At 41.4% G+C, this 14548-nt stretch overlaps 1 protein-coding gene across 2 annotated transcripts in view; it reads right to left on the reverse strand.

Annotated features, from left to right (window-relative positions):
* myo1g (myosin IG) overlaps positions 1-14548 on the reverse strand; it is a 60541-nt gene that overhangs the window by 1571 nt on the left and 44422 nt on the right. The window lies entirely within an intron of this gene.

Consider the following 14548-nt stretch of genomic DNA (forward strand, 5'->3'; position numbering starts at 1 on the left):
CAATGATTTAAAGCTCCTCTATATGATAAGCTCTATTGCTCCAGGGAAGGAAATCTCACATGACAGAAATCAAAGTTTTAGCTAAGGAAGTCTACTCTTGAATGTAAATAAATGAATGGGCTGTAAATGAATTGCAGCCTAATGTCACGTTTCCCTGCTGCCATATTGAAGACCATGATAGGGTAACTGAGAATCCTGTAGTGTTGACAATAGATGAAAAGGCCCCAAGTCTCCAAAAGTGATGCCGTGTTCGGACAGCAGAAATTATCCTTTGAAGCCAGATTGAGTGTTAACATTTCTCATAAGTAAGAGAGTGCGTCTTACTGTTCTCATAAGAACAGTAAGATGCACATCCATGCATTATCTAGCTGCTTGGTAACCCTTTATTTAATCAATTTTTCATTTTTTTCCCTCTGCCCAGCAAATGTTGACTGAGTGAGACTGTCAATACAATATTGTAATAAGTAACATTTCATTTTTTCTCAAAAGCACAAAATCTACAGTATGTTGAGAGACATTTATATTATATATAGCATCTATACTAGCTGTGTTTGCTCAGTCCATTGAGTTGAAATGAGGACATGAGCTTCTTTTAGAAAAACAACAGAAGCTTCTCCGTGGGGAGTGTGGGTGTAGCGCTCAGGGAAAGAGTAGGGATGATCAGTTACATTTCCTTACACAAACCAGTAACACATGACTCTCAGCCCATGCGACGACCGCATCACAAAAGCCTGATGGGGATACTGAACCACACAGCTGTCTGACTAGAGATTACTCATGCTCACAGTGAGGGGCTCATTGATGTTCTCAGTGACTGTTTGTGCCTGCTCCCATATGGACTATTTATAGCTGATAATTAGGTCTGCTGTTTAATTGAACCATTTCTCTCAGTGGCAGGGAACAAGGCTCTGATACCAGCCCTGTCTCACAAGCATACCCCTCTCAAAGTTGCAAGCTGGTGTATATGTAGTTTTCCATGTGCAGAGAAGGGATCTGTGGGGTTCTGGAGGAGGGGGGCTGCATGGTGTATTTGCAGTCCTTACAATGATCATTGCTCCTGGATAGACTGGCATTGCCTTGTGTTTTTAACAATTACGGGACCGTGCATCTGGTTTATTTTGATATGCAGTGCCTTCATTGTATGTGCATATTCCTTATGGATTTGTTATTTTTTACCCCCTGTCTTTACTTTGCTTTCCATTATTTTCAACATTCTTTGTGTACTTCTTTTCTTTATAACACTGTTTTACAGCTATAGATGACAACAAAGTGTCTCTGAGAATCTAGATAAAGTGGGTAACACCTGGCAGTGTAAACACTTCCAACATTAAAGCAAGGGGGATGTTTGCTGAGATGCAAGGGGTCTATATTCAGTGATTAAAGCAATCGTAAAGTTAACCTTAATTTACTGTAGTTAGTTCTGGGCAAATGATTAAGCATCTATCAACAGTCCAGAAAGACACCACATAACAGAGCCAACAGACCAGAAGACAGAGGCAAGGCAGGAGGACAGAACATAAAGCATGTGCCAGGCGAGAGGTCCTTGCCCAGGTCATCCATAAAGACCGGGTTTGAGCTAAGTATTTGAACCTTGCTAGGAGAACTTGCTATTCTGCATTTGTTGTGGAACTCTGAACGCTTTCCTGAGTAAAGAATCCCTAAAGTCTTAAATCTGTCACATTTCTGGTGAAGATGTCTCTTCAGAAATATCCGTCCTTCAGTCCTTTCTCCCTCCCTGTTCTGCATCACCCAAAATCTTGTCACTGCCGATTCTGCTGTGAGAACAAGCTTGTTAATAAATCTCTCAGTCTGTCTGCCAGAGAGGCTTTGCAGTGCTGTGCTGAATTATTCATTGCAACAAAAATGCACAGACAGAAATGGGCCAGAGAAACTGCTGAAGTTATCTGAAGACCCCCTCCCTCCCTACCCCTTAGTCCCCCAAGACCATAAGTTTCTTTTCTGGATGCATTGTCCATATTGACATATACTCAATGCCACACTCAGAAGATGATTGTTCATGCATACATACAAGCATAAGTCTTATTGCTACAGACTTTCTAAGCCTGTGACAACAGCAAACCTAACTCTTTTAATCCTACTTTACATTGCTTGCTGCTTGTCTGTTGCATGATCTTTTGGCATTTTTAGGGGTCAGCTTTCATATAACTAGCACATTCATAACCCTTTCTGCAGTCTCAATCTTCATCCAAACTCTATATCCATTCCATTCCCTCCACAACGCCAAGATCTCTGTACTTACATTCCTACTCTTTTCTCTGCCAGGGATACCTTTCTATAACAAATTCTAGCATCCTTGACACAGCAGCAGTTAGTTTGCAGTTTTCGTCTTTATCTACTGTATCACTGAGATGACTTGTTTGTCTGTAGCTCTTAAGACACGCCTATTCCCTGTCAGCTCTGGACCACTAAGCCACCAGTGTTCTTCTTAGCATTGGATTTCTACACCCTTAGACACTTTCTTCCCTAGTGATCTTATAAGCCTCCTAATTATTCAGAGTTGTGGCTAATTCTACAGACAGCCTATCCTAAGAGCTCTATCCCCTCCCATGGAATCCCATTTCCTCCGATTTTCAAAATTCCTATTATAAGGCGGAACATTCAAATGACCAGGCAGCCATCTTGGTTTAAGTTCAGACCATTAGGCCAGGGTTTTGAGCCAAGATGGCCACCTGATAGTGGTGGCAACCTCACAATCCTTTATGAGGAGATGGGGCTTACAAAGAAATCTCTTACTGCATCACAAGTCATCTTGTGAGGCATTTCAGCAAAGATAATAGTCACATATAATTTACAGTTTGGTTTGATAATTGGTCTCATACATTCACCATCTTTTGAGCACCATGGCATCCTTTGCATCTGGAATTTATGTTTTCCTTTACTGGCACATCCTCTATTTCTCTGTGCTCAATGTTTACAATTTGAATTGCATCAGAGATTGTTCTCACTAAAATGGTCTTTAAAAAAGTGTTCACCATTTAATGGCACATTGTACAATCCAAAATATGCGATTTGTTTAAACTGATTTGCTTTGAATTTAAAAGTTCAACACTCAGAGCTAATAGATGTTAGAAGCCAGGGTGTTTGTTATATAGTGTTTCTATCTGGGACAAAACTGAAAGCAGTTCAGAAGCAGGTCAGTCATCACTTTAAAACTAGGTCTCAATTAGGAAGCAGATGCTAGGATCCAATAATATTCGTAATAAATCAAACCACCCTGATGAGCTGTGTCAGAAGAACAACAGGAAAGGACAGGCAGCTCTTCAGGTAACTCTCTAATCCATATTGGTAGACAATATTCTGGTAATAAATAATCTTTACTGAACAAGAAATTGTAGTAGACAAACATGGAAATTTGGTTTTGTGTCTGCTTACCTCAGGTCAATAATCACCAGAATCTTTTATTCTGTTATTTATTGAAAACAAAAAGCATTGCTTGTTTCAGACAAGTAGTGCCTCATGCCATTTGCATTTTTGTAGAATTTTGTAAGGTTTTTAATAAGATCTAATAATGTTTTTAGTGGAATTAAACTCAAACCACAGTTTGCACTGCTTGCTTTTAGTACTCACAATGATTCTAAGTATAGAGTCTTGTTTCAGGATCAGCTTCAACCTTGGAAAATCTGAAATGGCCTTGACATAGTTTAAACCACACTTGCTGTTAAAGACATCAGCATTTGTGCCTAATACAGAATTGTCGATAAGTCTGAATGGGTCAGCAGCACCAAGGCTATGTGTTTGTGTTTAATCCTGCTCAATGATTCAAACCTCTAATGGATCTCTAACAAAACAAAACAGCAGTATTCATACTCGCAGTATTATAGGCTTCTAACTATTAATACTAGTAATTAATTATGCATTTGAATATTAATTTTGTTCTTCAATTAATCACACAACTAGAGGAGGTGGAACTTTAGATTGATGCTATTATTACCTTTGATAAAAAAGACAAAATAACTCTGACTATCAGTATAAGCCCAGCACACTGTCCCTCTGGCTGTGTGCTGAAGTAATCAGCTGCTATTTTATTGTTTGCTCTCTGCACCTTCCTGTAATGAGGACACGGCACGGGGAGCTCATCAATATTTCAGATTACATTTGCACAGACAACATTAATGAGCTCTAATTAAAAGCAGTCTCCGGGGGACCAACATCCAAGGTTTCAAGGAGGACCACGCCTTAAGGGGCTTGGTGCTGAAATGTTCTGGGGTTGCCCACACTTCCTCTTGGGGGAAAGGAATGATCGAGTCTGTGCGAGTCTGTGGGACTGTGAGGGTTTCTTGTACAATGGGGAGGATGAATTGTTTAATCATGGATGTAAAAATAAAATAATAAATAAAACAGAAAATCACAGTGTCCCAAGATCCCTCGCAATTATACAAGATGAGAATCAGTAACAACTTTATAGATTTGTTATAGAACAACACTTAAAACAGGAATTTAGCAGTTAAGGAATTGATAGCAGTTAAGTTCTAAAAGCTGTGAACAATTAAACTCTGCGACCAATTTTAAATGGTTATTTGTTTAATTGAATTTAAGATGATATGGAACACAATTCAGAACAACCTTTAGCTCTCCTGAACCAGAACCATTAATTTAACAAATCACTTGCTCAATTGATCAACAGCATGCATGTGTTCCTAATCTTTAAAGACAGGTGTTTTAGAGTGATGTTAAAGGCTCTGGTATAGACATAGGATGTTTAATATATGCAAATGAACTATAATGACTGCATTATAATGTTTAATATATGCAAATTAACGTTGTTTGTGCAGATTTCAATATGTTAAGGCAATCTTAACACTAATGCCCAGCTCTAAACCTAATGATGCACACTTGAGTCATAACAGTAGTGATAACAACTGAAGAGGGGAATAGGCTTAGGGACCACGATTAATTGAGTTTGCATATAGTGGCCAGTGATCTTGTCAGTGTGTTTGTCTTTCCCTTGTGTGTCTGTTTCACATAATCCAAGTCTTCAAACACAGCAGGTGACAATTAAGTAGGATTGAAGAACACTGTTTGCTCAGACATAACGCAATTACTACATTTTAAGGATTGGCACTTGGAGGTGTGTGGTGGTACTGAGCCAGTTCAGAGCAGAACAGGGGCAGAAAAGGAAACAAAAAAGTGATACAAAAGAATGAGAGCACAGCACTTGCAAATCTGCATATGGTTTTCGAACGACCCATATAGTTGACACTGTGCTTTCTTCTGTAATCACCAATATATGCAAGATGGCTAGAGCAAAACAAGCCACTTTTTGTGAAACAGGAACCTGCAAGAACCTGCAGACTACATCTGGCCTTAGCAACAGATTAAGGTCTGCTGGGGCCAAGGAACAAAGGAACAGGCCAGAAGAGCTGGAACTGAGATAAGAGACAGAGTGGAAACAGAGCAGGGTCTATGGGAGGATTTCCAGTACATCCCAGCCATTGCAGAGACTGGGGTCAAAGCACCCTTAAAATTGCTAGATGGCATAGCTGGCTACAAAGCTTTTAAAAGCAGTTTATGCATTTAGGAGTCACCATCCGTGATCAGCTTCTTTCAAGAAAAGACTGGATGAGATTCTCTGGTCAATGAGGTACCATTAATCAAAAGAACTAGATGAGCCAAAAGGCTGCCTTTCGTCTGTAACCTTGATTATATTGTTCATGATCGCATCCTAAATGCAAAGAATAAACATTTTTCCTTGTCATGTTGTTTGCCAAACCACTTTGTAACACATGGTGTCGGGGATCTTTAATGACCACTGAGAGTCAGGACTTCAGTTTAATGTCCCATCCAAAAGATGGCAGCCCTATAGTCCCCACCACTATACTGGGGCATTAGGACCCACAAAGACCGCAGGGTGGGCACCCCCTACTGGTCCCACTTACACCACTTCCAGTGGTAACCATAGCTTCCCAGGAGGTCTCACATCCAGGTATTGGATCCCTGGTGCTAGGCGGGTCTCAGGACATCTGAACGTCAATGCTGAGCAAGGAGTGCAAGACCCGGAAATATATAGCCCAAGGGAAAGAGAGGGACCGGAAGGACAGCAGACCGGAAACTAGGGACAGGACAGAGGCTGCAGAGGGCGTGACAGAGATGAATGTGACTTCTAAAAGCATTTCCTTTTAGAAAGTAATGGATGGGAGATACTCAGAGCTTTGAGTTTCCTCTGTCTCCCCGGGACCAATTACTCCTCTGAGTGTGAGAAAGGAGGGAGGGAGTACAGGAAAATGAAATAGAACAGGGCCCTCACAATGGCTCAGGCTCCTTGAATGTTCTGTTAAACTTTCAGAAACTCATATACTGCAAAGCATCTGCTCCATTTCAGCACCATTTGAGCATTACAGCACTGTTTTATTGTGCTTTATTTGCAGTAGATCACAATGTCCATAAACAGACAAGGAAGATACTACATGCAGGGGAGCTGGAGCCTTTCCCAGGAGAAAGTCAGGGTACACACTGTACAGAACAGAATAGTCTATCGAAGGGCAGACACAGACATGCACACACTCACTCCAGTGGGCCAAATTTCCTATTAACCTACGAGTATGTCATTGGACTGTGAGAGGAAACCCACTGAAACACCGAAGGAACATGCAAATTCCACACAGATAGCACCCCAGGTCTTGAACTAAACTCTGGACTCCAGCCCTGCAAGGCAGCAACGCTACCACTGCACCACCAGGCCACTCACCCAAGGTACTGTATATTACTAATTCTTAAAACTTCTGTTAGATGACTTTGTTCATGCCTGCGAGGATCTTGAGTACTTGAATGAAATACCCTTGTAGTTTTCTCTATTCAAGACTTAAATACATAGATCTTTATGTCTGTCAGAGTAGGGCACTTTTTTTAGATTTGTACACAATATTCTAAATGTGATCTTACTAGATCACTGTAACATTTAACATACCAGATCAATTTCACACAGTACCAATCGTATATCCTTACATTGTCCTTTTATTGCTTACTTACATTCCCCAGAAGTTGTAAAGTGAGAGTTGTAGTGATTCAACATAAAACAAAAAAGTATATTTTATAATGTTCTCATTACAAACCTCAAAAATGAAGTGAACACTCTAAATACATGTTAAAGTATAAAGTTTTCTTCAAGACGGTAATTAAATATTTTAAGGTAATGAATATTTAAGTATTTAGGAACAAGTAATAGGTGTATTCCATGCTGAAAAAAAGAAGAGAGAAAACACAACGTTTCGGCCGTTGAGCCTTCTTCAGGTGTGAGAGAGACAAGGCAGTAGGCAAAGGTAATGTAGCAGGTGAACAAAGGCTGGGAGGGAGGAGGAGTGAGAGGTGGGAGCAGGGGACAGAAAGAGAGGCCAATCAAGAGGTGTGAAGTCAGAATAGGAGTAGAGAGATGTGAAATGCAACTTCCAATGAATGGAGAAAATTTAAAAGAAGAGTAGTCTGTCGTTAAGAGAAGGGGGAATGTGTGATCCTAGCTGCAGGATAAGTTTGGTTTTGGTAGTCTTTCTGATGTATGAGTTCGGAAAACTGTCTTTGGAACACAGACGGAGAGATTAGAGTGGTAAGTATGTGTTAAATGATGAGGCAGTCAATAACAAGTGTATTGTCAAGATATAGTATGTTTGGTCTCGTATTGGTTTGTTATTCACATTTTGTCGTTGTTGTAGTAAAAATATCTAAAATGTCTGTGAATCTGTGTGCCTTCCTTTGTCCAACTGAATCCCAGTAGCCATAAATGTACACTCACTACTTATTTTTCTAGTTTTTAATTTTGCCATTAATTGTAGTCACTAAATAATTGTTTAATTTATCATTCTAAATAATAAATGTATTATTCTTAACAATTTATACGAATCAAGGTGAGCAGTGGCCTTAATACATAAGACATAATACATAATTATACATAATTACCCTAATAAAGGTAATTACTGTACATTACCTCAATTGGTGTGTTTATAGCTTATCTCAACTTTTATTTTCTATCCTTTCACCGGGTAACAAAATTAATCTTTAATGTGAAACTTTATAAAATTGTTTATTTTTTATTAAACTCCTAGATATCTATAAATCATATATAAAATCAAAATGGAAATATACAATATACTGTAGCATGCTCTGTGTACTGTATATACACTCCTTTTTCTTGTTCAAAGAACTCATTTCATTAGTTATGCAAGACCTACCTGTCCTAAATCCACACTGACTGTCCCCTAGAGTCCTATTGCAATACAGATGATTCTCTGGTTTAGTTCTAATTTTCATTTCCTGAAAATACAGTTTAGATAACAGATTTATAGGTGCAGAATTAATTAGTTCAGCTTCACTGTTGTATGGATAGTCACTACATCAGAAATTTTTCAATAAGCATATATTAAAATTCTTGATCCACAATTGATTGAACATGTTCCCATTCCTCTCTCTTCCTACTTCTCCCATTCCCTCTTGTCTCCTTCTCCTTTGCCCTTAAAACTAGTCTTCTTCCTCATCTTTCTCTCTCTGCACCTCCAAGCTCATTATTTCCTCTCAGCTGTTAATGAGCTTTTCTTCAGCTGCCTAGCAACCATTTCCAGAGCAACAGAGCATCCGCACTGAGGGCTCAGTGCAGAAGAAACAGGCACAGGCACACAGGGCCACGCTAATGCCAGGCTCACATATGCTGATAAAGAGAAGTCAAGACAGGTCTTTATATCATAGTGAAATTTGCTCCTTATTTTCTGAAAAAAAAACAAGAAGGTGTAACTGGACATTCCTAAGAGGGGAAGAGACATGAAGCGAGATTAATGTATTTTTTCCCCCTTACTTTCCATATGTGGACATTGCTCATAATAGTTAGATGAAGCTGAGTAACTATCCGATTACTGGAACAAAGAGCTCTGAATGTCATGTAGTGAAACTGACACACAGCTGTACTGAATCCCGGACAGGCACAGACACGTATCCTGTCTCACAGTCCTGGCATTACACCGAGCCACAGCTTTGCCATCTGTCATTACAGTATGACTGCCCTAGGCTCACAGTCACACTGCTTCCCAGACACTGGCAATTACACTGTCCCTGTCACACCTTCCCCCATTAGTCAAAATGAATTCAACTAAACAATGACAGATTTGGGCACACTGAAAGCTGTGCCAGAATGGATTAGTAGGTCTACATGCATTTAGACTGATGACTTGGAGGCCCATAGACTGGAGACACTTATTAGATCAATTTGCTCAACAGTATAATAGCTGCATCCCACACAGGATTTAAACCAACATCCATCTGGTCTGGTCCAGTCCCAGTCACTACTACTGCACATGCAGCTGCATAAAGGGGGCTCCCTTTAGGAGAGCGAGTGGCAGGTGTGCAGGACTATTCCCGTCTCAATGGGGTGGGCCTCTGTCTCAGTGCTGCACACTGCTGTCTGACTCCAGAGCACTTTTGCCAAAACAGGCATGACCTTTAAATTAATGATGATAAAAATAATAATTGCTTACACTTATATAGCTCTTTTCTGGATACTCCATTCAAAGCGCTTAACAGGTAATGGGGACTCCCCTCCACCACCACCAGTGTGCAGCCCCACCAGGATGATGCGACGGCAGCTATAGTGCACCAGTACACTCACCACACACCAGCTATCAGTGGGGAGGAGAACAGAGTGATGAAGCCAATTCATAGATGGGCATTATTACTAGGCCATGATTGGTAAATGCCAATGAGAAATTTGGCCAGGACGCCACGGTAACACCCCTACGTATCTCGAGAAACGTCCTGGGAAATTAAATACAAGGATCAGCTAATGCACCTCAAACACACTGCAGTAGGCAAACACGTGCACAAAGCAAGATAAGCAAAGTCATGGCGCCCTAGACCTGCATACTAATAAATACACAGGACCAGGCGAGGATAAATGAGGCACCTCTGTGTTTCTCCCCTCCTCAGTTGAGGTGCTGTGCAGGCTTGAGTGGCAGACAGCCCCAGGAGGACGAAGGGACAGAGAGGTCAGCAGGGCTAACTTTACAGCACTGCGGGCTGGCAGGAGTCCTGTCACTGCTGATAAGCCTGCCATCTACAGTAATGCAAACTCCTGCCAAAGTCCCACTGCTGTCACCATTACTGTCAGCTGCTCACACAACAGCCAAACTGTGAAGCCTGCATACTTTGTTTCTTCCTGCCTCTCAGACTCTCTGCTCTAACACTGAATCATGCTTTGTGATACCAGGCTGACAGCCTCTTTCTCCCTTGACCTCAGTATATTATATGGCACATCTGCTTGATTTCTAATCTCCAGCCCTTTTCCAAAAATGTCCTGTGTATACAGTACTTATCTCGGGCTGCTAATAACTTCTTTGCTGTCACGTCTGATTATGTAAGATAAGCCTTCTACCATCTCTCTCGCCCTTATCCATTCTGTCTCCCTCTCAGACTGTGCTGAAACACTTCCACTTTCACTGCAGTCACATTAAACAGCTATTACCCCAGCCTCCCTCACTCGTATACTGCAGAACATTGTGCACTAGAAAAGAGATACTTCCAGATGTGTAGGAAATGTTATTGTGGATAAGGACCTTTTTTAAGATCTGCATAAAGGAAATATTCCAGATGCTTAGTGTTGTTCTGTAAAATACATCATTGCTTTGTTAAAGGTTCCTATATTCCCCTTTTTGGTCCCATATTTGGTCTGACATACAGTATATAAAGTTGTTTTTTGCTCTAGCTGTCCAGTAAAGTGTTTTATAATATTTACTACTAGTGCTAAAGAGAAAGGACAGAGTTAGAATGGTCTTATATTGCAGGATTGGGCCAAACAGTCTCTGGGCTAAGGTACAGTAAGTCTGTGGGTTGGAGAGGACAGACAGACTGACTGAGACAGAAAAAGAGAGGAAAGTTGCTCACTAATGGATACACCAGTAATACCAATAGCCTTGAAAACTGCTTTAAATCAGTAAGCAAATAACATAGTTTTGAAACCTTTGCCCACCAGAATAGCAATTCAGATGCCCCACAGAGGTGCACGGCTCTTCCCCTCATCCTAATTAGTCATTGACTGGCACAGAGAGAGCCAGAAGTGATGGCAATTTCATTATCGCCTGTGCAGCATACATGCTTAGAGTGGCACCACAAAAATAAACCCCTAGTGTGAATTAATGCACCACATGTTTTCTGGGTTCCAGCAGGTCCTGTCTAGCTTGTGTCCTGCTATAGAAAAGGAGGCAGGAGAGAGTAAAGCTAAGGGACAGGTTCCAAGCCCTGACTGAGAGCCAAGACAGATTAGCCTAAGGGTACCCCCCCCTTCTTCTCCTGCCCCATTCATTGCTGTATCCCTGTGCTGCCACCCTACATGGTCAGGGAGCCACTGGGGAGACACAGAGAAGTGCTGGCACTTGCAGTAAGGCTGGCCAAGCATGTGCCAAACTGAATCTCCTACACTGTACAGATATCATACACCCTCTTGTGTACACCCTAAATGTTACCGCCTCAGTCTCCTCTGAAGATGTTGGCCACTGATATTATTTTACCCTGAGCACGTTTTTTAACCTCCACATGCTCGGTTCTTCAGATAAGAAGCAGACCCAGCCCCTATTTAAAGTGAACCCGCTGCAGCAGCAGCTATGGACTCACGGTTCATACCCTAGTTTCTGTAAAATGCTTCCGATAGAAGCTACTGCCAGTAATGAAAGTATTATTTATGATGTATTTATGAGAATCCCCAATCCCAGGTCAATTTCAAATGATCCATTCCAGGAGAAGGTGAATCCATGCAGATAAAGGTGGAGGGACACAATTAGCGACGAGCATAATCAAAATTGACGCACAGGGATTTTTAGACAAACACAAATCCCTATCCGATTTAAAGATGGGCACTGTCGCGTTTTGCCTTACCTGATTACCTGACTTTACCTGGTTACCTGAATATCTGACCACGTCTGATATTCCAATCAGATGTGTGTGCGAGAGAGCCTTTGTATAGTCAGAGTTACAGACTTCCTCTTGCTATAGTTTTAAATATGAAAATAACAAGAGGGAGAGGTACAGTACTGTGATTGACTGTACTGTATTTGGCTGGACCTGAACAAGTGGGAGGAGCATTGAGTTAAGTGTGTCTTGTCTTGTGTTAGTTATGTGTTTTGAGTTAGTTGTGGAGTTGTAGGGGAAGAATTTTGAGTGTAGAATGAAAAACTATTTGCAGAGTGAAGGGGTGTAGGGTGAAGGTGAATGGTTGGGCAAACATTCAGCATTATGGAGGCTACCATAACAAAAGCACATACAATTGACTGTTTTCCCAGTAGTTTTAGACTCATTACATAATGTTGAATTTCTATTATCCACTAATGTCACAATGTTAGATTGCTCAGTCTAGTAAAAGCAAATCAAGGGTAACCTGTCTTGGTGTAGATACACAGACCATGAACCCTGATCTCTTATCTCTTCAGACACATGTTCCCATAGAAAGCAGTCAAAACTGTGTAACTGGATAACTTACTTGAAACAAATGTTTACATACTGTAGTTTTTGCAGGATAGACTGATTAATGATGAATTGTGACTGTCGAATTAAGCTCTACTTAGGAGATTTTTTTTCTCAACCTCATCATTATGCATTTTGTTCACATATTTCATAAGATGCCAAGCTTTAGAAATGCAGCTGTCAATGAAGATGCCTGTACAATGGCCAGTTGTTTCTCTGTGGTCTGATCTACTAATGACAAATATGATTCCTGCCCCTAGTAATCTCAACCTGATGATAGAAGATGGAGGTCTGTGCAGAACCACTCTCAAGAGATAAAGGGTACAAGAGATAACGTTTCACTCTCTCCATCGCAGGGAGCAGTATTAATTAATTACAACAATAAACACAAAAAGTTTTAGGAGTTGTATTGATTCTTAGGAAAAAATACATTAATTTCTCTAGTGATCTAGAAGAAAATAAATTAGTAACACCCCTTTTTCTTCTGGGATGGACTTTTCTAGCCGCAAATGTTAAAAGTAAGGGTCCTTCGACCTGTCTTGTTAACGCAGAAGACTGATACAGACGGACAACAAGTGCAGACAGCTCAGACTGCAGGAGGGAGAAGCTACAGTACAGAGCCAGAGGGCACAGCTCTGCTGTCAAGGCAGAGATATCATTCAGTTCGCTCATCGTGGACAACAGATCCCTTCATTTTAAGAACAATACTGTACACTATATAAGTAAAAACCCCGCAAAGCAGACAGGAGAGGAGGGAGAATGGAGGAGGGGAGAGAAAATCAAGTGATAGAGGATAGAGCCTGGCTGCTTCTCCCCTCCCTGCCCCCTGGCGCGTGCTTCCAGCTGTCACAGCAGATGGTGTGGGCGGGGCCTGACCTTTTTTGCGGCCCCGCCCCTTCTGCTCATTCAAAGTTTCACAAAGGCCGAGAGCGAGCATCCCCCAGCTGACACCTGGGAGGGAGGGAGTGGGAGTGTGCCAGTGACAGACCCCAAGAAAGACAGCGAGAGGGAGGCGTTGGTGAGTGTGTGCTGACAGGAGAGACGTAAGTGCTTCTGCGCGTGCTCGCTTGTTTCAGTCAATCATTGTGTATACTGTATTTGTGCCTTTACATGAATACACCTGAGTGTCCCTGTGTCTCCCTGTTCTGCATACTGTAAGTCTCCATGTGTGTTTTCAGTGGGGGGCTTATATTTCACAGTTGTGCACAGACATGTCGCTCACTGTAGAATCCGCCTCATCAAGCCAGACCTTGTCCCTGCGTATTCAGAGAGTACACATTTGAGAGGTAATTCCAATTTGAACCAGAAGTGTGAATGATCCACATCACTGAATTAATTCAGCACTTGCTTTGGTTCAACATGAGCAGTCAAAAATAAGTAAAGCATAGTTACTGAAGAAAATTAACAATCAGAAAGGATTTTAATAGGAGACTGAATTTTAAAAAAGGTGAAAGGTGCAAACCTAGCAGAAGACAATGTAGTTATGAAAAAGATGTAAGTTTGTGCATTTTCACTTAGTTTGGAGGCCTTAACTGAGCTTCTTTTGGAAATCAAATAAGTGTGGCAAAATGTTTTCAGGGGAGCAAAATTTGAAAGTCATACTGTTAGTGTTTCTCGATTATATCATTATTAGGTAGTTGTTCTTGGAATTGCAACATCCTACTGCTCAAGACCAAGATTATTTTAAAATTCAACAACATTTTAATATGAAAAGCCATGTCTTGAAATACGGGCCAAAGATCGCTCAGCCTGTCCCTTCTTTGTATTCAGACACACGCTGCTCTCTGGGCATGTGCATGTGTTGTCATCCTTGCAGATGATCCCGGCATTTCCCCTCACCCTCCTGCCTGTGATCAGTCCCCAGAGGTCACGACCCCTGTAATCACCCCAGATGGCCTGACAAACGCGCTCCGACAGGGGAGCACACAGACAAAGACAGAGAAAGTCTGGGCCTGCAGATTAGCCTGGATGCATAGCAGCAGCACAAGCCCTTCTGGTCCACCCTCCAGCATCAGCCTGACAGCTGGGAAGGGGAGTCATTCTGCACTGTCAATACCAGCTGCACCTTGAACTCAAAACTGAACTCAAACCTGCTGGGCTA

The sequence above is a fragment of the Lepisosteus oculatus genome, chromosome 10 (assembly GCF_040954835.1).
Source record: "Lepisosteus oculatus isolate fLepOcu1 chromosome 10, fLepOcu1.hap2, whole genome shotgun sequence".
Taxonomy (NCBI): Eukaryota; Metazoa; Chordata; class Actinopteri; order Semionotiformes; family Lepisosteidae; genus Lepisosteus; species Lepisosteus oculatus.